We start from the raw sequence: 24644 nt of genomic DNA on the forward strand, positions 1-24644 counted from the left end.
ATCCCTGTGGTTGGTGTCCCCCCCTTTACCTTCCTTTCCCCTCCTCTCCTAGTGTGTCGTGTATAAAAAACAAAAAAAATACAAAATATCAAAAATCACAAAAAAATAAGGCTCTTTTCAGAGCCGCCTTTCACAGTTAAAAAATAGAAGTGAAAATAACTGAAGCAGGGCCCTTTGTATTTTTTAGAAGTCCGCGGACAGTTCGCGAACATTTAAAAAATTGGGTTGCTACCCCATCACAAACATTGCAATTTTCTCTGGGAAGAAGTGGTGGCTCTTGGGTGGTGTTTGTAAGTGAAAAGTTATAAATGCTTAACACCTACTTTAAAATGGTTGTTGTAATTCCAAAAAAGGTTGCAATGCATTTTGTACATTTCTCAGAAAAATCTGATTGCCAGCATAAGTAAGATGGACTCCATCTCTGCGAAAAATGTATGTACTACGAAATATAATAGTTTCATTGTGAAAAGAGGACATGCCCAAATCTCTTAGAAAGGCACAAACAGCCTTATTAACATTGCGCCTTGCTTTTTCCATTTGTGGACCAAATGAAGAAGAACAAAGCCACATTTGTCTCTGCGCAATCCGTGAAAATATCACTTGAGAATTAGGAAACATGTCCATAACCTTCCCAAGTCCTTCTTTCATAGCAAATTGCAAAGAAATTCCAGTCACATGTCCTAAACTGTTCCCTCCACAATGAATTACAATTATGTCTGGATGTTGCTCTGTCTCTAAAGTAGCACAGAGAGGTAGCAAGTCCAACCACTTCATTCCACGTACTCCATGCCAGTGTACTTCCACATGTGGGAATCCAAGATCTACAGCTACTCCACAGCTTTCTGCATGCACCTTCAACCAATGTATCCACGAATCTCCCAAAATCCAAACAATCTGTTTTCTGAAGCACACAGCCATAGCTATCGTTTGTTCTCTCAGCAAAAAGAGTATCTGAGAAACTCTCTTCTGGCACAACACACCCACTAAACTTTCCTGACCAATCCCTTTCAGTGCTTATTCTCATTTGCATGACTTCTGAACCCAAAAATCCCCAGATGTAACTCCCAATGTCTGCGAACTACCGCCATGTCCGCGGACATATCGTAACATGAACAGCTCTTCTACCATTTCCACTTCACTCTCTCTGGCATTCCCTCATTGAATGTAGCTAAAAAATCACATGACCATGCACCAATCACATTCAGGACCTCTAGATCTTACTGCATCATCATAGATCAGCACTGCAAATGTACAAGTGTCATATCATTGGCAAGCACCATCTACCAGAAATACTGTACAAGTCTCCAAGATTTCTACTTGCAGCTCCATGCATATCCATATGCATGAACACAAACTTCAGGTATGCATATTTTCTGTACAGTAGATGAACACATTTTCAAACAGACTTTTAGCTTGTGTAATCTGTAAAATGAATTTACTGTATTTTTTTCAATTTCCTAAAATCAACTATCACTTATAAACCTTTATACTATTTACTTTCTTTATACAAACACACTCAAATCATGTTAAACTAACATTTTTTAAATGAAATATATAGACTACATATATTCAAACAAAATTGCATGCAAGCACAATCTATGTTTAAATCTTTAAAAAAATACTTATACAATTTCATATTTTTTTGTTTTTATTTATTTATTTACTTAATTACTTTAATTTAGACATGACATTGAGGCGCTATTACCTAGAACCGCTTACTTACAGAAATAGTGGTATTCACTGGTATATTATAAATTTCACAAGACATAGTAAAGATATTTTTTTTTGCTACAGTTAGTCATTCAATACAATTTGTTCATTAAGAACATATCATATGTACTGAACTGTTGCAATGTATCTTATGTAAATAAATTAGTTTAATGGTTTTAAAGAAGGCACTGAGGATTTCAATTAAAAAAATCAATATCTAAATTAAAAACAGCGCTATATACAAACAAAGTTACTAATTTGGAGCTTTTACAATTGCAGTGAAGACCAGTCTCCTGAAAAGAAGCAGCCAAATTCGAAGAACAAAGAAGAACTAAGACGTTACCTGTTAATTTAAGAAAAAAAGTAAGTAGAATATCACCATAATATTTGTATTATTAATCAAACATACTATAACGTTAATACAAGTTATTTCGGTGCCTAAAAATAGAGATTGTGTACCATTTTGTCCAAAAATCTCCGTGTCTTAAACAGTGATTTACAGCCAGAATGGCCCACAAATTCCTATTTTTGGACACACAAATTACCCAACTGGACTGCTACAATTTTCATATTTTCATATTATAGAACAAACAACTGTTTTAATTGTATACATTAGATTTACTATTTGTATTTTTCCACACCACTAGCTTACTTTTTTTTGTCATCTGAACCCCAGTTTAGTAACACATAAATTCAAGAATACCTATCCCAACTAGTTGTAGTTCCCAATGCACAATCACACACCATTACATACATCTTTATCATCTTACTCAAACACTCATGCACACAGCACACATACATTCCAGAACACCCCAACCCATATCTTCTTTATTTTTTTCAACAGACCCTAAAGAATGCCTACCAAAAGTCAAGTCCGTAGAAAGCAACGCAAAAGTAGAGCAAATGAAAATAAAAGTGTCCAACATAAGCATTCATCTCTAGCAGAATGTGTAAAAAAAAGTTGAAACAAAACAGCTAATACAGTCATTTAGTGAAACACAAGAAGTTTCAAGTACAAAAACTTTGCCTCCTCTATCAAAATGTAAAACAAACCAAAAAACAATTAACAGAACATCAGCTATCACTACAGATAAAACTACTTCTTCAAATTTTAATATAGTGCAAAGTAAGCATACCAAGAAAAGTATTTTAGCCAAAATGTACCGTCACAAAGTCCTTCAAAATCTTATAAAAACAGGAGAGAAATCAGGTTCATTGCTTAAAACCTATCGTAGGAAATTAATCTTAGAAGCGTTGATGGAAAGTGCAATTCTTCTCAAAAGAAAGTTATTTATTTTACTGTTAAACAAAATGAAACCACTAACAAAACTAATAACTAAATTACAAAAAAGACTTCTCAATAAGCGAAATGTCAACAGAAAGAACTTCTTAAGTATCTGCGGAGGTGAATGGAATCACACTACGAGCACAGAACCATATGTAAATGAAGAAGCATACAAACAAAAGCAAACAAATACAATTGCCATACACAGCAGTGGTCGAGGTTAAGAAAAAGTGAATAATACCATAATGGAACAAGAAGTACTCCTTACAAAAATATGCCCCGAAAAAATTACCCCTCCATTCAACTGAATCAGAACGTCTAGTGTACAAATGGCCATGCACGTCAATGTGTAACATTCCCAAACAATGTTTCAAATCTTTACGCCAATTCCTCAATAAATATGTAAAAAGCAAAGACAAAATCAAAATTAAATTACTGCAAAATATGGATACCTGTCCAGTGCGCACGTACACAGAACTACAAGGACATTCATTGGCCTGCATTATAGGACCTACTTGTAAAACCACTTTCCATGATATCAAAAGGATATCAACACATCATTCAACTATAAGAAATCTAGTCTATAAACTGTACTATGCTAAAAGTCCTGCTTTAGCACTAGCAAAGTTAAATAACATCCTTCTACATGGTACAGCAAAAGACCTACTTGAAGAAATTCACTATATCCAGAAAAAATATTTTGGAAGTAAAAGCCATTTACAGAATGAAATACTTTAAACCAATTAAGCAACAATTCTACACATGGCAACCTTTTGCTGAACACATACAAAAAAGAAATACTAAAATTTAAAAGTACATCAGCTGAAGTACCAAACCATGTATTTGTATGTTGCCGTAGAACTTTTTATAAAAGTAACACAAAAACTGTAGACCTATCATACAAAATAGAAGACAATGAAGATTCTAAATGGTTTGAATTAGCTCTCTACCTTGTAGCAGAAAACAAATATGAAATAACTGAGCCCTTAATACTTTGCAGTTACTGCACTACAAAACTTGACAACCAAACTCCTTCACGTGCTATCACAAATAATTTGGAATTATACCCAGTACCAAAACCCCTACTACAACTTAATTTATATGAGAGCATCATAATTCAAACAGTACACCCATTTCAAGCAATAATACGCCTTCAACCAAAAACAGCAAAATTACCTCCCTCTGAATTGGTAAAAGGTATTCGTGGAAAAGTAGTTTATTTACCATTAGATCTAAAAGAAAATGTGCATACTCTAGGAGTGCAACGTCCAATGCAGCAATCTTTAATTATCTTAGTAAATGGAGTACCTACAAAAGAGAAAAAAATATGGCAACAGCTGGTAGATTTATATAAAGTTAGACAAGCCTGCCAATATCTTAAAGAGAATAATGAATATTACAAAGAAATTAATATTGAAGAAAACTTGAAAGATACAACTGAAATAATTCAAGAAACACAAGAAGCTGGTCAATTTGAGCTACTAGATCCTGCTACAATATCAAATACTTTAGACCATTATACAATTAATCCTTTGCACTGTAATGACACCGTAGAAGATGTACTGGAAACTTACCAAATGCGTCAAACAAAAGGATCGCCAATCAGCATATGGGAAAAAAGTATAGAAGCACGTGCTTTTCCTCTACTCTTTCCTACTGGCAAAGGAGGAAGGTATGATGATAGACCTATTCAAATATCAGCTTCAGAATACCGCTCATTACGGATGTATTCTGAAGATCCCAGATTTAGACAAAATATGGAATACATATTCCACCTACTCTTTGAAAGTGAACTAGCAACTTTATGTTACGGAGTTGCACACATATTAAAATCAGGATCACACTTTCAAAATATGACAGCTACACAATTATTAGAAAAAGTGCAACAAAAGGATGAGGTTTTACAATCAAATATTACAAATCTATAAGCAAATATGCGTGGTAATAAAGAGTACTGGTTTCGACGTCATGGAGATGTACGTTGTATGATCAGAAACCTTGGCCCACCCACTTGGTTTGTTACATTAAGTTGTGCAGAATATGCATGGGAAGATTTACATGATTTCCTACGCATATCAAATAAAAACAAAACAAACATAGATATACTAACACCTGGAGAACTTTGTTCTTTGGATACTGTTAATGTTTCAAGATATTTTCACCGTCGCTTCATTGCTATGCTACATTTTATTTGTAATAAAACTGTTCCTCCCCTTGGAGAAGTGCAACACTTCTTTTGGAGAAAAGAATACCAAGCCAGAGGAGCACCACATATCTACATGCTTTTATGGATTAAAGATGCTCCTAAATTTGGTCAAGACAGTGATGCCACTGTTTTACAGTTTATTGAAAAATATGTCACTTGTGAAATTCCATCAGAAGCCACAAATAGTGATCTTCATGCACAAATTTTACAATTTCAAAGACACAAATGTGGAAAATATTGTCATCGCAAATACAAAAACAAAGGGAAATACTACACCAAATGCCGATTTGGTTTCCCTAGACCAGTTACAAATACAGGTCAAGTGAACAAGCTCATGTCTTCAGTTAGACATAGTGTTAAAGGTAAGTCACCTAAAAATACATATTACATAAAAAGAAAAGAAGAAGAAATATATATCAATGATTATAATGCAATCATTGCCCACTTATGGAATGCAACCATAGATGTGCAGTACATTGCAGACAATTCTACTGCAGTTGCACGATATGTCACAGCATACTTAACGAAAGCAGAAAAGACAGAGCTCCAAGACCTCTGGAATGACCTGTCATCAGATAAAACAGTATCTCAGAAATTATACAGCTTGGGCATAAAAATGCTCACCCATAGAGAATGTGGATCATATGAAGCAGCTGATCGTTTAACTGGTACTGCATTGTATGGTAAATCTGAAAATATAGTATGGCTAAGTCTTGGTCCAGCTAAATCTAGAAAAAGAGTTCTAAAATCATATGAAGACATAGAAACAATAGCAAAACATGATCCCAACAGCCAAGACATTTTATAAAACAATTTATTGGACACATACTACCCAAACAGAAGTAATACTTTGGAAAACATGTGTCTATACCACATAGCCCAAAACTACACATACAAAAATAATATGAAACCTGATTAAAAAAAAGGTAAATATAGAGTGACAAACTGTGAAGGCAGCTTAGTTAAACTCACTAAACCAAATTTAATTAATCATATCAAATTGTCATTAAAGACTCCTCAACATAAAGAAGTATATTGCATGTCCCTGCTACAACTCTTCAAACCATGGAGAAAAGAAGAACAATTACTAGATAACTATGACTCATATGAGGATGCTTTCAAAGCAAATGAAAGCACTATAACTGATGTAAACTTTACACAGTACAAAAAAATGTTGCACAATGAACAGCAACACGAAGAAGAACTCCAAGCCCAACTAGATAAGGACACTCCTGACAGTAGTCAACCTTCTGTAACAGGAAGCCAAGAACCACTGGGAGAACCACTAATAATAAATGAGGCAGAATTAGCTGTGATAGAAGTAGAAAACACCATGTGTCAGTATGAAGATAAGGAAGACTTAACTATACTACAATCAAAACTAAACAATGAGCAAAGTAGCATTTTTCAAGAAGTAACAAAACAAATTGCACATGGTGTAAAACATGAAAATAAAGAATGTTCCTGCCATAATTATAAACCTATACTACTGTACTTCAGTGGTGAAGCTGGTTCTGGGAAAACATTCCTAATCAAAATCATTAGTAAGTTCCTTCAACAATTGACAAACAACAAACTGTCAGCTGTTGTCACTGCCCCCACAGGTTTAGCTGCCTACAACATAGGTGGTGTTACATTACACTGATTACTACTATTACCAGTAGAACAGTATTACAAACTTTCTGCAGAAGCTGCAATGGAATTACGCAGAGTATTGAAACAAATGAAAATGCTACTAATAGATGAAGTGAGCATGTTCTCCAACCTGATGTTAGCTTCGATTCACCTCAGATATCAAGAAGTATTCAAAACAGAGCTCTTTGCAGGAAAATACATTATTGTTTTTGGAGATCTGCTTCAATTAACACCAGTAAAAGGTGAGCCTATTTTTAAAACATTAGGACACAAACTCTGCCGTAAAACTGTTGGCAGCATTGGAAATGTCAACCTTTGGCAACATTTCCAATACAGAGAATTAACAGAAAACATGTGGCAATCTGCAGATCTCACTTATGCCAACATTTTAAAAAGTATCAGAGTTGGTATACTTTCTAAAGAAGCAGAAGCAATATTGAAAACCCGACACATTAATGCACTTTATGGCAATAATGCATGTGCTACAGATGTTATGGAACAATTAGCCCACAAAAATGTCAATTGTATGGCCTTAATGCCAACTCTTGCAAGCTGTTTCAAATTCAATGAAATCATACTAAGTAAAGAAATGCAACCAATCATGGAAATTAGCGCCACAGACAAACTAGATGTACATGGTATGACACCAGCCATGTGTCACCAAGCCACAACAAGACTAAATAGTTTAGAAAAATCAATCTCAAACACAGCAGGCTTAGAAAAGATATTAAAATTATCCTTAAATTGCAGAGCAATGCTTAAACGTAACCTTGACGTGGACCAAGGACTAGTTAATGGAGCACAGGGTACAGTTGTTGGCTTTCAAACATACCCACGAGACAACAAAATTCAGTTTGTCAATATACTCTTTGACAAACTTTCAGAAGTAAAAAGGATAGGACTCTCAACAGCTGGATTCCTTCTCTTCAAAGATATGTATGTACGCAGAGAACAATTTTCTCTAACTCTTGCATACGCAGTCACGATTCATAAATCACAAGGTCTTACCCTAGACAAAGCAATGATAGATATTGGTAACACAGTCTTTAAAGAAGGCATGAGCTATGTAGCACTATCACGCTTACGTACACTTGATGGTCTATTTCTAATCAACTTTGATGCAAGTAAAATAAGCGCTGATATTCCTTGCATTTTAGAATACAATAGACTTTGCTCACTATACACCCCCACCTAAACACATATTCTGTTCCACAAAAAGTAAAACGTTATAAAAGAAAAATAAATCAAACAGAAATGCAACGGGATGTCACTGCAAATCCTCCAAAGAGAGTAAAAGAAATTAATACTTCATCAAGTACCACAAGCAAAAAAGAATCAATTAGGGAAAGTAAACCAGGTACTTCTTTAAAGAAGGAAGACAAACTCCAAAAAAAGCAGTTAGATACAGAACTACCTGGACCATTTAAATTCCCAAATATAGTTGGTGTAAGTTGCTACGTAAATGTAGCAATGAATATTCTATTTCAATTACCACCAATTGTTGACATTTACTTACACAGTACAGACTCATTGTGTTTGCAAATGTTAGTACTTCACAGAAATGCAGCAAACAATCCTGACAACACGTATAGTGTTTATGGAATAAGACAACAATTGGACTACTGTGCTGGAATGGTGAAATTCACTATAAATTCACAGGAAGATCCACAAGAATTTCTAATGTACTTACTACAAGTACTGGAAAACAAAAACATACCTATAAATGAAATCTTTTAGATTTCATACATGTGGAAACATACATGCACTCTCTGCAACAATGTGACACAAGAAGAAATCCCCAATGAACGCTTCATATATATATCAATACCAAATTGTGAATCCATTCCATTTCAGCGACTTATACAAAATGCAAACCATGGTAGATTATGCTCTACCTCTAATTCAAATAATCGCTCCACGTTAGTAATACAAACACATAGTAAATACATAATACTAATGCTTCTACGTTACAATGCAGATGGTACCAAAAACAACTGCAAGCTGACTGGATTCACACATGGTCAAATATCACTTGGTAAGAAAACCTTCACAACAATAGGTATAATCTACCACGCAGGAGCCACAACCAATTCAGGGCACTACACTGCATATATAAAAAAGAAATGTGGATGGTTTGAATGTAATGATAGTACCATTACTCTAAAGCAGAGATTTCCAGGAAATCTTACAAACGCTTATTTGATGTTCTTAAAACCAACATTTGATAACTAAACTGTATTTAAACCCTAAGTAAACTTGTGTTAAAAAAATATAAACTGTTAGAATACTCCAAAAGCTATCTAACTGCTCAAAGATTCTACAACAACTAATCAGAGAAATGAATACCACTAAATTAGACCAAAAAATACACAGTTAGAATACGCCAATTGGTATCTAACTGTTCCAAAATTTAACAATATCCAAATAGATAAATCAATACCACTAAAATATATAAAAAAATAGACAGTTAGAATACGCCAATTGGTATCTAACTGCTCCAAAATTTTATAATATCAAAACAAATAAATAATATGTTACTGCTCCAAAACAATACAACAAGCCAAAGTATAAAGCATTAGCCAGAAACAACAAGTGAACACTGAAAACAAACAAACAAATAAACTGTAGCATAACAGAAAAAGTTTTTTTTTAATCCAACATGGATTTTTTTTTCTCCCACAGACCTAATGATTTTAGCAACAAATACAGAAACTGAGCAAATTGCACAGTACTCTGATTTGTAATCTACTAAATATGAGGGTCCAAAAAAAAAAGTATATTGATTATACAATGTAATAAGTCATTACAAAATACTAATACTAACATGCTATTTTCTTTTATCACAGAAATGAACAAGAAATACATGGACTCCGGTTACTAGACCAAACAGTAAGTATACAATAATAAGGAGAACCATAGCAGCATATCACATCCATAGTATCTAATACCTTTGTTCCTTATACATTTGTTTTTCACCCAAAGTTATAAGCAAATATGAATTTGATATGCTGCGGTGGTTGTTGCCAGGGCATACAGTCTTGGGTGCATGGCCAAAAGGCCATGCACCCAAGACTGTATGCCCTGGCAACAACCACCGCAGCATATCACATCCATAGAGTCAAACATTTCAACTATGGTCTATGGAAACTTTTAATGTCCGTGGACATTATGAGTGTTCTTAGACCACTTTCAACTTGTCAGCGAACAATACGGACAGCGTTTTCAGGACACCCCCTACGAACATTTCAGAACAACACGATAGTTCTTAGAACACTTTCAACTTGACAACGAACAATACGGACAGTGTCCTCAGGAAACCCCCATTTTGTTTATTTGTGAACATTTCAGGACACTGCGAGTGTTCTCAGAACACATTCAACTTGCCAGCAAACAATACGGACTACGCCTTCAGGACACCCCCTACGAACATTCCAGGACACCGCGAGTGTTCTTAGAAACGTCTTCAGAACACCCCCATTTTGTTTATTTGCGAACATTTCAGGACACCGCGAGTGTTCTTAGAACACATTCAACTTGACAGAGAACAATACAGACAGCGTCCTCAGGACACCCCCTACGAACATTCCCGGGACACCGCGAGTGTTCTTAGAAGCGTCTTCAGAACACCACCATCTTGTTTATTTGCGAACATTTCAGGACACCGCGAGTGTTCTTAGAACACATTCAACTTGACAACGAACAATACGGACAGTGTCCTCAGAACACCCCCATTCCGTTTATTTGCGAACATTTCAGGACACCATGAGTGTTCTAAGAACACATTCAACTTGACAGAGAACAATACGGACAGCGTCCTCAGGACACCCCCATTTTGTTTATTTGCGAACATTTCAGGACACTGTGAGTGTTCTTAGAACACATTCAACTTGCCAGCGAACAATACGAACTACGCCTTCAGGACACCCCCTACGAACATTCCAGGACACCGGGAGTGTTCTTAGAAACGTCTTCAGAATACCCCCATTTTGTTTATTTGCAAACATTTCAGGACACCGCGAATGTTCTTAGAACACATTCAACTTGACAGAGAACAATACGGACAGCGTCCTCAGGACACCCCCTACGAACATTCCCCGGACACCGTGAGTGTTCTTAGAAGCGTCTTCAGGACACCACCATCTTGTTTATTTGCGAACATTTCAGGACACCGCGAGTGTTCTTAGAACACATTCAACTTGACAACGAACTACACGGACAGTGTCCTCAGAACACCCCCATTCCGTTTATTTGCGAACATTTCAGGACACCATGAGTGCTCTAAGAACACATTCAACTTGACAGAGAACAATACGGACAGCGTCCTCAGGACACCCCCATTTTGTTTATTTGCAAACATTTCAGGACACTGCGAGTGTTCTTAGAACACATTCAACTTGCCAGCAAACAATACGGACTATGCCTTCAGGACACCCCCTACGAACATTCCAGGACACCGCGAGTGTTCTTAGAAACGTCTTCAGAACACCCCCATTTTGTTTATTTGCGAACATTTCAGGACACCGCGAGTGTTCTTAGAACACATTCAGCTTGACAGAGAACAATACAGATAGCGTCTTCAGGACACCCCCTACGAACATTCCCCGGACACCACGAGTGTTCTTAGAAGCGTCTTCAGAACACCACCATCTTGTTAATTTGCGAACATTTCAGGACAGCGCAAGTGTTCTTAGAACACATTCAACTTGACAGAGAACAATACGGACAGCGTCCTCAGGACACCCCCATTTTGTTTATTTGCGTACATTTCAGGACACCGCAAGTGTTCTTAGAACACATTCAACTTGTCAGCCACAACCCCCATTCATATTTGCGAACATTTCAAGACACAGCGAGTGTTCGAGAACGTCTTCAGAACACCCCCATTTTGTGTATTTGCGAACCATTCAGGACACCGCGAGTGTTCTTAGAACATATTCAACTTGACAACGAACAATAAGGACAGCGTCCTCAGGACACCCCCATTTTGTTTATTTGCGAACATTTCAGGACACTGCGAGTGTTCTTAGAACAGTTTCAGTTTGCTTGTGAACAAAACTGACACATATTGAGTTCTCAGAACACCCTCATTCAGTTTATTTAGAACATTCAGAACACCCGTGATGTCCGCAGACAAATCGAACACAAAAAGAACGTCTAACACATAAAAAACACAACTTTCATCCTATCTCATACACTCCCACCCTCCCCAAACACTCCTACACACCAACACACTCTACTAAATACAAATTTTGAACAAAGTTTCACCGCACTGTCCGCGGACGACCGCGAATCCAAGATGGCGGGCGCTACCGAAAATCTGACGCGCTTCACGCTCCACGCCGTCCAATCAGCGAACACGTTGCATGTCCGCGAACATCACGCAAGCCGATTGGCCAATCAGGACACTGTCCGTGGAGCGAACAGGGAAGTGTGTCCGCGGACCGAACACAGATATCACTAATTTTTTTTTACCTACTTTTTGGTCATTTTAAAAAAAAAATATTGGACGGATTTTCACCAAATTTGCAAAAGCACGCTTTCGGGACAAAGCTGCTGCTCCTGGTCCAAATTTGCCGAAAATCCGTCCAGCGGTTTGGGCTGTAGACGCGAGCAAACATTTTTTTGGGACCCCCTATAACTTTGCCCCCCCTGGACGAATCCTCACCAAAAACATTCAGAGTGACCCAAATACTTTTTTTGCAAAGTTTGGTGAGGATCCGTCCAGGGAGAGCAAAGTTATAAACCGCCCAAAAAGTACTCTTCCTATGGAAACAGCAACTTAACCATAACTACATGGCCACTACCATGGCCATGTAATATATATATATATATAAGAAAGATGATTACCCTTTAAAGGGGTAGTTCACTCAAAAATGTTATTGTTTAAAAAGATTGAACATAATGAAAAATATTTATCAAACATTTTTTTAAAGTTCCTATGTAAACCTTTTGTGAAATCAGCCTCAGGATTTTTATTCACTAAGAGGCATCCATTTTGAACATTTTGAACATTTAAGCAGTCTCCTTTGTTAATGTTAAGCTCTGCTCTCACAACACTAATCCTGTGTTAATGTTAAGCTCTGCTCTCACAACACTAATCAAGCAAAAGTCCCCTACTGGGAGCTTTTCATTATTACTGCCAGAGAGCAGAGAATGCTGGCAGGCTGCACCAGGAGGCTTGTACCTGTGCTCTGGGCGAGTGCTGCCCAGACCCTATTTGCATTTATTACGGCCGCGCAATCATATATTAATGAACATGGGTTCTCTGAGTTCATTAATATAGGATTGCAGCATGCAGAGGAGTCTTCATAAATGCTGTGACTTTTGTTTTAAGTTTCTCGGCTTCCCCAGAAACTTAAAATGAATGTACTGGCAGTTATAAATATTCTGCCGGCGGGCGGCGGAGTCTTCATAATTGCCGAATCTTTTGTTTTAAGTTTCCCGGTCTTCCCCGGAAACTTAAGATGAAAGTCACAGCAATCATGAAGACTCTGCTGCCCTGGCGGAGTCTTCATAATTGCCGTGACTTTTGTTTTAAGTTTCCCAGGCTTACCCACAAACTTAAAATGAAAGTACTGGCAATTATGAAGACTCTGCCACCCGGCGGACAGCAGAGTCTTCATAATTGCTGTGGCTTTCGTTTGAAGTTTCTCAGTCTTACCTAGAAATTTAAAACTAAAGCCACAGCAATTATGAAGACTATGCCGCCTGGCGGGCAGCAGAGTCTTCATAATTGCTGTGGCTTTCGCTTTAAGTTTGCCAGCCGTACCCAGAAACTTAAAATGAAAATACTGACAATTATGAAGACTCCGCCTCCCGCCGGCGGGCGGCGGAGCATTTATAAATGCTTCTACTTTTGTTCAAAGTTTTATGTGCAGAAGGGATGTGACCTCAATAAAGGCATGCTCTGCTCTCCGGCAGCAATTTTGCAAAAGCTCCCATTAGGAGGCTTTTGCTTGATTAGTGCTGCAAGAGCAGAGCTTTCCATTAACACAGGAGGCTGCTTAAATGTACAAAATGGATGGCTCCTAGTGCAAACTTTGAGGCTGATTTCCCAAAAATCTTATTTAGGATCATTTTGTAAAGATATTTTTTATATATATTTCTCATTATGGCCAATCTTCTTAAAAAACATTTTTGAGTGAACTACTCCTTTAAGATATAAATGACTCACTAGCCAGAACACCCGGGTACCTATCACACTCCATGTTGATGCAAGGTAGCTGAAGGCACAGGCACCCACCCACATGTATCTGCTATCATGCACTACCTTCAGACACATAGTTGAAGAGGGAAAATCTAAGTATGCCTTCCGACCTGAAAGACACCCCAACCGGAAGAAGCACCAAAGACAACATGGCCGTCAATCATACTAGCTCACAGTAATTCCCACTGCTCCCACGATGGGCAACTACCACGAAAGATACCCTGTCAGCACACCTTACAACCCTGCGGTAATTCGAACTTTACCCAGATTGGACGAAGACACACAAGACAGAAATAGAACCGGGTACATGGACAGATTCGACTAAAGCACCAAGAAGCCATGCCTCAAGTCATTAGAGACACCATGGAGACTTAGCCACGTTGGACAGGGAGCACATGTGCGATCCACACATTCAGGACACTCACACACCAACCTACATGAAGAAGACATGCGTACAGCTCTATGAGCTCGAGGACAGTGACATATACATACTATCTGCAAGTTTATTATTTTGCCACTTAGGCTTATTGCAGCAACGCAGGAACGCAAGATGCCAGAAGAGCTTGTGTACATGCTTGCAGATGCTTACATGCAACTAAGCCTACGGCATGACAGGAGCACTCAAGGGAATGGGGCATGACAGCCATGACGCACTAACCTATGGACACTATGGAAAACATATACTAGAAACCAGACTAGGCCTTAGGACGTCCAGTAGGCCATGATCGTCTTAGGGAAATCTCAAGCCCACAAGATGCTGTGCAAGCAGAACAGCTACGGTAGGAACAATGGTACTGCCAAGGCCACAATGTTGCGAACAACATTCCATATGCAGAGCCAAGGTGACACAGGCTGCAGCAAGGAATTATCCCAGCAAAATACAGACTAATTCAAAGTAATTGAGCTTGCAAGAGTGGTCTCCAAACACGTAACCCGGCCTGATACTGGGTCAGGACTCGGAGGCTGGGAAGGAGCAACCATCCCACGACCAGACAGCAGGTTTCCAACAAAATCTCTACTCTCCAGCTACTCTTGTATGATGGGAATGGAACAATCTTATGGCATTAGTCTTCTACACAAAATTGTAAACGCTGACACACAGTTGCACCTCGCTGACACATAGAATACATGTATTACAAACAGGTGTCTCGCGGGCTGGGATCAGAGTTTATCCCAGGCTTGGGGGCTAGCGGCCTGGCCAATCAGAACGCTTTGGTCTAGGGGCAGATGGAAGGTGTCACTGACCAGTCACAGAGTTTGCTCACTGTAACAAATTTCATTTAACAGTTTCTAGGGATGATCCAAGCATACCACCTGACACAACCTCATCCACTCACATCACTTCTCTATAGGGTCCCATATGGGGACTATCACTCAGCAACCTATCCTGAGCTGCACTAGGTTTTATAAAAGCACCCAACTAGCAACGCTGATTGTGACGTCACCAGGTATGAAAACTGGCCTGCGAGCCTGAATGCGGCGAGACGTGCCTGGACTTTCTTCCATGCATATGACAACCGTGTGTTTGTTGTCTGTAATAAACTGCAGTGAGATATTGCTACTTGTGTGGACCTCGACTTCTTTGGGACAAGGGAAGGAGTTAGGGCCTTCTGTGAGCTGGGTGCCTGAGGGCTCTGCCTGCCTGGGGTCCCCCTAACAAGTTGGAGGCACTGCTGAGATCGTTTGTGACGTCAGCCAGGCCAGGTGTTGCCTCCCTAGATGTCGGAACTCAGAGGACTGCAGGACCGTTGCGGAATTGCGGGACAACTGGACAGCGCAATCAAAGATTGGTCATTGGGAGCCAACTTAAAAATGATCCACCCGTGGTCAGTGAGGTGTCCACGCAGTTCAGAGGGGGCGAGACGAGCAGAGAACAGGGAGCCAGCGGCTGAGCGGGGCTGGCAGACGCTGAGCAAAAGTAAGTGTGGTCCACGCAATCAGCAACGCATTCTTGTGGGTGGGTTTGTATACATAGGACGGGGGAGATGTAAATTGGGATAAGTGTTGGTATTGAAATTGTGGTAGCACGTGCATGGGGTACAGACCGGAGGGGAGGCAGAAGTCCCTATTCTATGTTTCTTGAGCATTTGAGTTGCGAGGCAACAGGTTCCTGTGTTAAGTAGGGATCGTTCATTCTATAGACGCAGATAGTGAATGTATATGTAGATGTGTGGTATTCCTATGAGTTGGATGTTTTAGTTCAGGTGCATAGCCAGAGCTATCCTTGATTGCGGAAGGTGCATTAACTGGTTAAGTATCCCTGGTGAAAGACGTATCACACATCAGGCGACGCGGCAGGTGCAGTTTAATAACAAAAGAGTTGATGAGCATACTCCACTCCTGGGAGGTGGGAAGACAGCTGTGGGATTTTGGGGTCTTTGCGGGTTCTTGATGTGGGGTTGAAGCACGGGTCATTACTCTGTGTACGCACAAAGTGCCCCTCATGTGTTAAAATTTACCTTGGTGACATCACCCATAGATTGATGCATAGGATGGTGTGGTGTAAACAGTGAAGGATTAGCAGTACGGCATTTGAATTGGCAGACAGGCAAACAAGTGGCGGTGCGTGGAAGACGCATGCGCATGATTGAGGTGGTGTGCCGGACAATGGCGGCTCTGGTGTAGGCAGGGCGGTTCACAAAGTACGCTGCATAAGGTACAGAGCTGAGGAGGCTCATAAACAGCAAAAAGTCATACAGTACTGTATCAAATAACCTTTTTCCCCTGACAACGGAGCATCGAAATCCTCAATTAAAGGTCAGGTAAAACACAACATTGTTATGTATCCGCATGGAGGTGTGGGGGTTATGTACAGCAGGGCGGTAACTCCCATCCAGCACCTGTGCAAGACACCGCACCCTTATAAAGATGAAATAGTCAAATACAGTATACAATGGTCCAAAAGCATGGAAGGAAAAATAGCAAGACCATGGCCGCCTAACAGCGGTTTCTCCAGGGACGTGCTGTAATCACTGCTGACCCACTTACAGGGCACATACAAAGGAAAGAAATTAGCTAACCATATGGAGATATTCAAACTGTGGCATATGTTCCAGGAGGACAGGCCATGGATGATGAGCTTACAGGAGGTGAAGGAGGTGGGATTGGACATCCTCGCACCACCTAGCGTAACCTCTGATGACATAGAGGAGGAGTCGGAGCAGGGTATATATCTGTTAAGAGAATTAAAAGCAGCAGAAGGATACTCAAACCCTACATATAAACCACCCCCATATGCCCATACGAGCAACAGCGAGAAACGAGTGAGGTGGCCGACAGCCCTGGCCTCGATGAGGAAGGGCTGAGGTGCGCAAAGACAGAATTTTTCATACTCTTGAAGTTAAAAGGGGTCACTACAGGGGAGGGGGAAAGTGCAACAAGGGCAATAGAAGGCTTGAAGCTGGGACACAGTTGCAGAGGAATTGCAATGCAGGTAGAAGGGGAGAAGCAATTGCATGGAGACAAGGAAGCAAAACTAGAGGAGGCAGACAGCGAGCGGAAGAGGGAGCTAGTGAAGGAACTGGAATTACAGGACCAGGGTCGAAAGGAGCATGTGCAACTGTTGGAGAGGGAAGGGAGAGACTTAATAGAGAGAAACACGAGAGGGAAGAGGCAAAGGACAGAGATGGAGAAGGAGAGGGAGGCAATAGAGAGCATGGGAGAAGAAGAGAAGGAGAGGGAGAGAGAGATGGCACTATGGAAAAAGAAAATACTATTACAAGCAACACGAAGGTATGAGGAGAAGAGCTTGAACGAGTTAAAGTTGGCAAGGATGGCAAGAAAACGTGATCAGGAGAACGAGGATGAATGGGCAATTAAAAGGGTTAGTGAAGCAATAAAAACAGAACTAGAGAGGAAAAGGAGAGATGAAGAACAAAGGGAGGACAAGACAATACAAACACATCTAAGGGAAGCCATGTAGTACTAATACACTTAAGGTGAGTACAGCAAGAAGTGGCATCGCGCACATGGGAGTACGTTAGGCGGAAAATACATGTAAATTAACGGACATTGATCTTGACATAGTAGTGGTACGCTACCCAATTACATGCCAATTTTTTCGACTGGATTCTGTAGCAATATGGATGAGGAGTTTGACGAGGACGGTAGCGACAGTGACAGAGAAAGGGAGAGGCCCACCAAACTCTAACATGAATGAGGGAAGGGACCCGTGGGAGTGCAGGTCCCAGGAACAGAGGGGCAAGGGATAGAACACGGGCAAACAAGCTCAAGACATAACAGAAGGGGTAACCCCACAGATGCCATACAACCACCGGTTTAGGGACCTCCCAGGGCACAGGAGAGACGGGCAGCAATCGTACAAAACACAGGACACTCATGCCCATGGGGGGGCTGACAGGGGCACAAGATGTACCACAACAAACACACGCAATAGAGCCTGTAGACATTGCTATGGAACTTGAGAACGAGAGGGGGCCCCATTCAGATAAAACAGTACAGGTGGATGCCTGAAGAATAGGCTGCTTACTCACAGATGCCGCTATTAGATCACGGGGGCCATGACCACAATATGTGCCCTGCAAGCACACAGATAAAGAGAATATTAAGTGTAGGCTACCGTCATTAAGTGGAGGAGCTGAGAAACGGATTTACAAGATGGAAAAAATTACGGCGGGACACAGGTTGGCGGTGGGCGACGTAAAGAGTTTGCTCGTCTCAATCTTGGGTGATGCAGCAGATGAAATTTGGAAGAGGGCGGGGTTCCCAGGGGTGACTACCCAAAACAAAGAACACGACAGATCACTATTTGCGAACTGCAGGGCCGCAGTATGGCAGGCACTGTGGACACAGTACCCAGACACGTCAGACACAGGGGCCATTATGTCACGCAAGATGCGTGACAATGAGGATCCCGTAGTTATAGTCAAGAGATTCAAGAACTTTGGCTCCGTGAAACTCGAGAGTCGTCGGACAAAATAATAGCAATCTTTTATCACATCTTGATGCAAGGACTACCAGAAGCAGTACAGAAAAATTTGATAAAATAGGTGGGGATGGAGGCAAAGGTGTGGCCAGAAATCCAACTCACCATAGTGAACCATTGTAGGTTATGGCAAGAAAAGGTAAAGCGAAAGGCAGAAGAAAGGAAGGCAGATGAGGCAAAACTGGTTCAAAATAAACTGTCAAAATATGCACTAGAAGGAGCATTGCTGGCGAGCCCTGGTCCACAGACACAAACAGTGACCTCCCAATCTCAGCATCATGTTCGACAGCAACCACAGTACAGCACCATGCAGCAATACGCACAGCCCATGGGAGGAGGATACATGTGAAGGGGTGAATACCAACAGAACTATCGTGGCAGGGGAGGGTTCCAACGAGGACAGGGGTTTGGCCTGCAATCACACCAACTCATGGGGGGTATAGGGGATACGTGGAGCAAATGTCACAAGGCCCAGGTGAGGGAGGAGGAGGTTACCCATGGCAAGCAAGGGACCCGCATCAGTGCTGGATATGCGGGCAGCTAGGTCACATTTCTCATACATGCAGACAAAGGGGGATGCAACAAGGATGGGGGGAGCAAAGCCAGCAAGGGTACCAGGGAGGGCAAGATGGGTATTACCCCCAAAGAAATGAAGCAACATGGACAGACACAGAGCATACAACAGCAAGTGACACCCCCAGCACAGACACAACCTCAGCGCACACAACAGCTAACTCAGATACAGGACCATTCAACAGAACCCATGGACATGATGGCAACCGTACCAGTGACAAGGATGGGAGGGGTGACCATAGTGGGGCAAAACACATACACAGGGAATGGACAGTCACTGTACCCACAATTGGATAGCCCACAGACGAACATGTGGTGTCCCATCCTGTCGGTCACACCCAATCCTGTGAAGGAACCTCGCATAAGGGTGGTGATAGGTGACAAAACCTTTTCCTTTCTTGATGGCACTGGGGAGACTAGGTCATGTAAAGGGGAAAGGACATTTGCGTTGTCAGGCGATGCCATGAACACTCAAGGATTCTTTGGGGCTCAAGAAGTGGTTCCCTTTACTGATAACATCTCCTTATCTTTACCACTACTTTACTCCAAACAAGCACCTGTAGACATATTGGGACGGCACATAATGAGCAGACTAAACATGACAATATCATTCACAAACAAAGACATAGGGCCTCATTATGAGTCACCCGGTCTAGAAATAATGGTGGCGGTAAACCCGCCGCCACCGTTATTTCCGGACCGGGTGATCTCGAGTTCTGCAGGTGGGAGGTGTCATTCCCGCCAGGTCTGACCTGGCGGGTTTGACACCACTCGCTTGCAGGCGGACGTGGAAACACCGGCACCATCACGAGATGGTGCCAGTGTTTCCACTTCCCCATTCCCATTGAGTCCTACTGGACTCAATGGGAATGGGGATTTACCGAATTCCGCACGGTTACCGCCGGACTCGTAATGAGACCCATAGTATGCTCCACACCAGGAATACACATGCTCACTGCTAGACAAATCCTTCAGGCTTATTGTGGAAAAACGGTACAGAGGGGGGAGCCAGTTGACCCAGAAATGTTCCATACAGGACAGACATGGCCCTCACATGGTTACCCGGCATTGCAGGAAAGGTATGGAGAAGGACAGGTGAGTACCTCTTCAGGCCAGAGACACCAGCGGACGAAAAAGAGGGTGAGATTTTGTCAATTGACTTTGAGGGGATTGTGGCAAGAGAGGATTGGGTTGCTGTACACGCACTTGATGACGAGGGAAAGGCATGGAGGCGATAATTGCAGTAGCAGAAGGGTGCTGATTAAAACAAGTATCAGATGAGGAACTGTTTTCAACAAAGAAAGGGGAAGCAGAGATGATGTTGGGGATGTGTGTGTACATCTGGTTGCGTATAACATACAGAGAAGTTGCACAGAAAATGTTCATGTCCTTAGAAGCACCACCCACTTCTGTGAAAGATTAACAATATACAGAAAAGACAGAACCACCACCAAAGGAGGTGGAGTTGCCCTGCTCGCTAAGTCTGACATCTCCATTAGAGAATCAACTGAACAAGCTTTTCCCTCTGGGGAACTTCTCTCAATCAAACTATCCTACCCTAACACCGCAACCACCACCATGCACATCATATACAGACCACCATGCCCACTACAAACCTTTGACGAGGATGTTACTCCACTCCTCTCAAAAAATACAAAACCATCCACACGAATCATCATCCTAGGCGATTTCAACCTCGGCCTCTACGACCTACTCAACGCATTGGACAAGCTACCCATGACAAAGGCCGCACATTAGACTGGCTTGCAGACCTAAATGTATCAACCAGCATTACAGCTAATTCCCTTTGTCCCTGGTCAGACCATAACATCATCACATTCACTATCCCTAGACAAATCCAACCCAAAACTGTTCCACACTTCAACCCAGCTACCCATGCTAGAAACACGCTTTACATCAAACGCACAAACCTGCTCTCTCTATTAGGCCCCATCACTGAAGGTACTTACTTATTCCCATGCCAACCCATAAGCCATGGTAGATCTCTACAGCACTAGTAGCCTCCAAGCCATCAACAAAATTGCCCCACTCAAACACCGCAAACCAAAACAGACAGCTCACCTGAACTCCTGGTTCACACCTGACCTCAAGAATCTTAGATCTAACAAACGTGCCACTGAATCAATCTGGGATGCCTCACCATCGAAACACAACAGGGATCTATTCATCTCCTCTGCTACAAAATACAAACAAGCTATACTGCTAGCTAAAACCGATACACACAATAAGCACATAGCAAATACTAAATATGGCAGTAAGGAACTATTCACCATCTTGTGGGAACTTGAGTCTCCTACCAGCCCACTTGACACTTGTCAGAAAGACGAAACATGGTGTGCTAACATACAGCATGCACTCTTGGACAAAATAGCTATGCTCCTTAACAAAATTGCAAACAAAAAAGACAAGGTAACGTTACCAGTCATAAATACTGACCCGCCAATCACAAGAAAGCCTTAACCCCCACCCCCTTTTGAATTTAGGCCAGTTTCCACTACCAAGGTCATCAAAATCATCTCCAGTCTAAAACCGTCAAGTTGTCAAGGAGACATTTGGACATTTGCCCTGCCCCAGTCATCAAAGACTGTGTTAAAGAACTGGCCCCGTTCATCACCTCTCTCATGAACAACTCCTTCTCACAAGGTACAGTCCTGAAGAATCTAAAAGAAGCATGGGTCCTCCCGCTTCTAAAAAAAAAAATCCCTTGACCCCAGCATCTCGATTAATTACCATCCCATCACAGTGGTCCCATTCCTCCTGAAAATCCTCGACCGTGCCGCCAACCTCCAGATTCAGGAACACCTGGAAAATAATCTCCAGGGCCTACGCCAATCAGGCTTCCGACCTAGACACAGCACGGAAATGGCTCTGCTTGACCTAAAAAAAACAAATGGACACCACATTGATAATGGAAACTTAGCCATACTACTCCTCCTAGACCTCTCTGTGGTATTTGACTTAGTAAATCACAAAATACTATACCACCATCTAGACAGAGCTGCACACTTTTCACCCAATGCAATTGCCTGGATAAAATCATTCCTCTCTGAGCGTACAAAGAGAGTTTTTTCCAACCTAGCTAACGTCACCCACGCCCCGTTCCTTGCGGGCTACCTCAGGGATCTTGCATGTCAACAACGCTTTACAACATATTCACCAAGCTGCTATTTGACCACCTTAATGAATGTGGAGTGTCCTATACAAACTACGTGGACGGACAATACGCAAATTCAAATTCACCTAACTGGAGACTACAACAGACTCTACCATCCTCAACGACATCTACCAGATGTTTGAATCCTGGATGGCCCAACATGAACTCTGTCTAAACTATGACAAAACGGAGTTAGTCCTGGTCTGTACACAAACACACCTCAAAAAACTTGACCCCAAATACGAATACTTCATAATTGATGGGAATACCATATCCGTCTCTAAAGAAGTTAAAACAGTGGGTGTGTATCTTGACTCCTCCTTAACCTTTTCCAGAGAAGTTAATTCCCTAATCTCATCAGCAGCCTACACTGCCAAACTCATTAACGCTTGCAGACCCTAATTATCAGCAGACAGTTGCCTAACATTAACAAGAACCCTCATTCTGTCGAAACTCATCCTCTTGGCTGGCCCTGCAACTAGCAGCATCAAAAAGCTACAGGTCTCTCAAAACAACGCCTTACGGGCAGCACTAAACATACCAGGAAGAGAACATATCTCTGATATCAGATGCAAAGTGCCCTGGTTATCGGTTCAGGACCAGATCAAATTCAAAACAATGGCAATCACCCACAAATGTCTCACAAACATAGCTCCTAAATATCTAACCAACCTGCTCACTCCATCCCAAACCACCAAGCCCACACACTCTGCCTCAGCCTTCCTTCGGTTCCGAAATTCAAAAGAACCAAGCCTGGGGGACGCAGCTTCCCAGCTGTGGCAGCCAAAGGCTGGAACGCCCTACCTCTAGACATTAGAGCCGACCCTTCCCACACCTCATCCCGTAGAAAACTCAAGGCCTGGTTCTTCACTTCCAATGTGTAACCCTCCTTGCTTCAATGCTTACAGTATCATCCATATACAATATCACAGGGTCCGCTCACTGTAACAAATTTCATGTAACAGTTTCTAGGGATGATCCACGCGTACCACCAGACACAGCCTCATCCACTCACATCACTTCTCTATAGGGTCCCATATGGGGACTACCCCTGAGCGACCTATCCCGAGCTGCAATAGGTTTTAGAGAAGAACCCAACTAGTGACACTGATTGTGACGTCCCCAGGTATGAAAACTGGCCTGCAAGCCTGATTGCAGCGAGATGTGCCTGGACTTTCCTCCATGCATATGACCCCTGTGTGTTTGTTGTCTGTAATAAACCACAGTGAGATTTTGCTACTTGTGTGGACCTCGACCTCTTTGGGACAAGGGAAGGAGTTGCAGCCTTCTGTGAGCTGAGTGTCCGTGGACTCCTAGCATGGCTCTGCCTGCCTGGAGGTCCCCCTAACATAGTACAACACCTCTGCCATAAGAATGAAGCTATGTCCCATGACAAAAATGTGGTCTAGCTGGACACATGAGTCTCCAGCACTCGCATACTCTTCCGACTACCTCACAGCACCCACATGCCAGCTCGACATGGGTAGCTAACACGGACTTGGCCACCAGTACCTACCTTCATATTGGCTAAAATGCACACAAGTATTCTATAATCCTCTGATGAATTTCCCATACCTTGCCCTTTGGTAAACCCCGAGGGCGTTCACCTAAAGTACTTTGAGGCCATACCAATAGGAAAAGGCACTTATACAAATGACTAATGATAAATTAAATCACATTACTATAGTATTGTCCCTATTCAGGGATGGCAATACATGTCAAGCACTTTCAACTGAAAAGCAACAGATATATTCAATGATATAATATAACCTTTGATTATCACATGTGGTGATGGGCTTTTGGTTTATTATATATTACCACCACTACTGCTCTGATCTATGATGCACATGCCCGTGTTGATCCTGTTGTGAGTCACCTTGAGGCAGGGGAAAAGCTCTTGGAGTGTCT

This window comes from Ambystoma mexicanum, chromosome 7p (genome assembly GCF_040938575.1).
Source record: "Ambystoma mexicanum isolate Mex_15411 chromosome 7p, UKY_AmexF1_1, whole genome shotgun sequence".
Taxonomy (NCBI): domain Eukaryota; kingdom Metazoa; phylum Chordata; class Amphibia; order Caudata; family Ambystomatidae; genus Ambystoma; species Ambystoma mexicanum.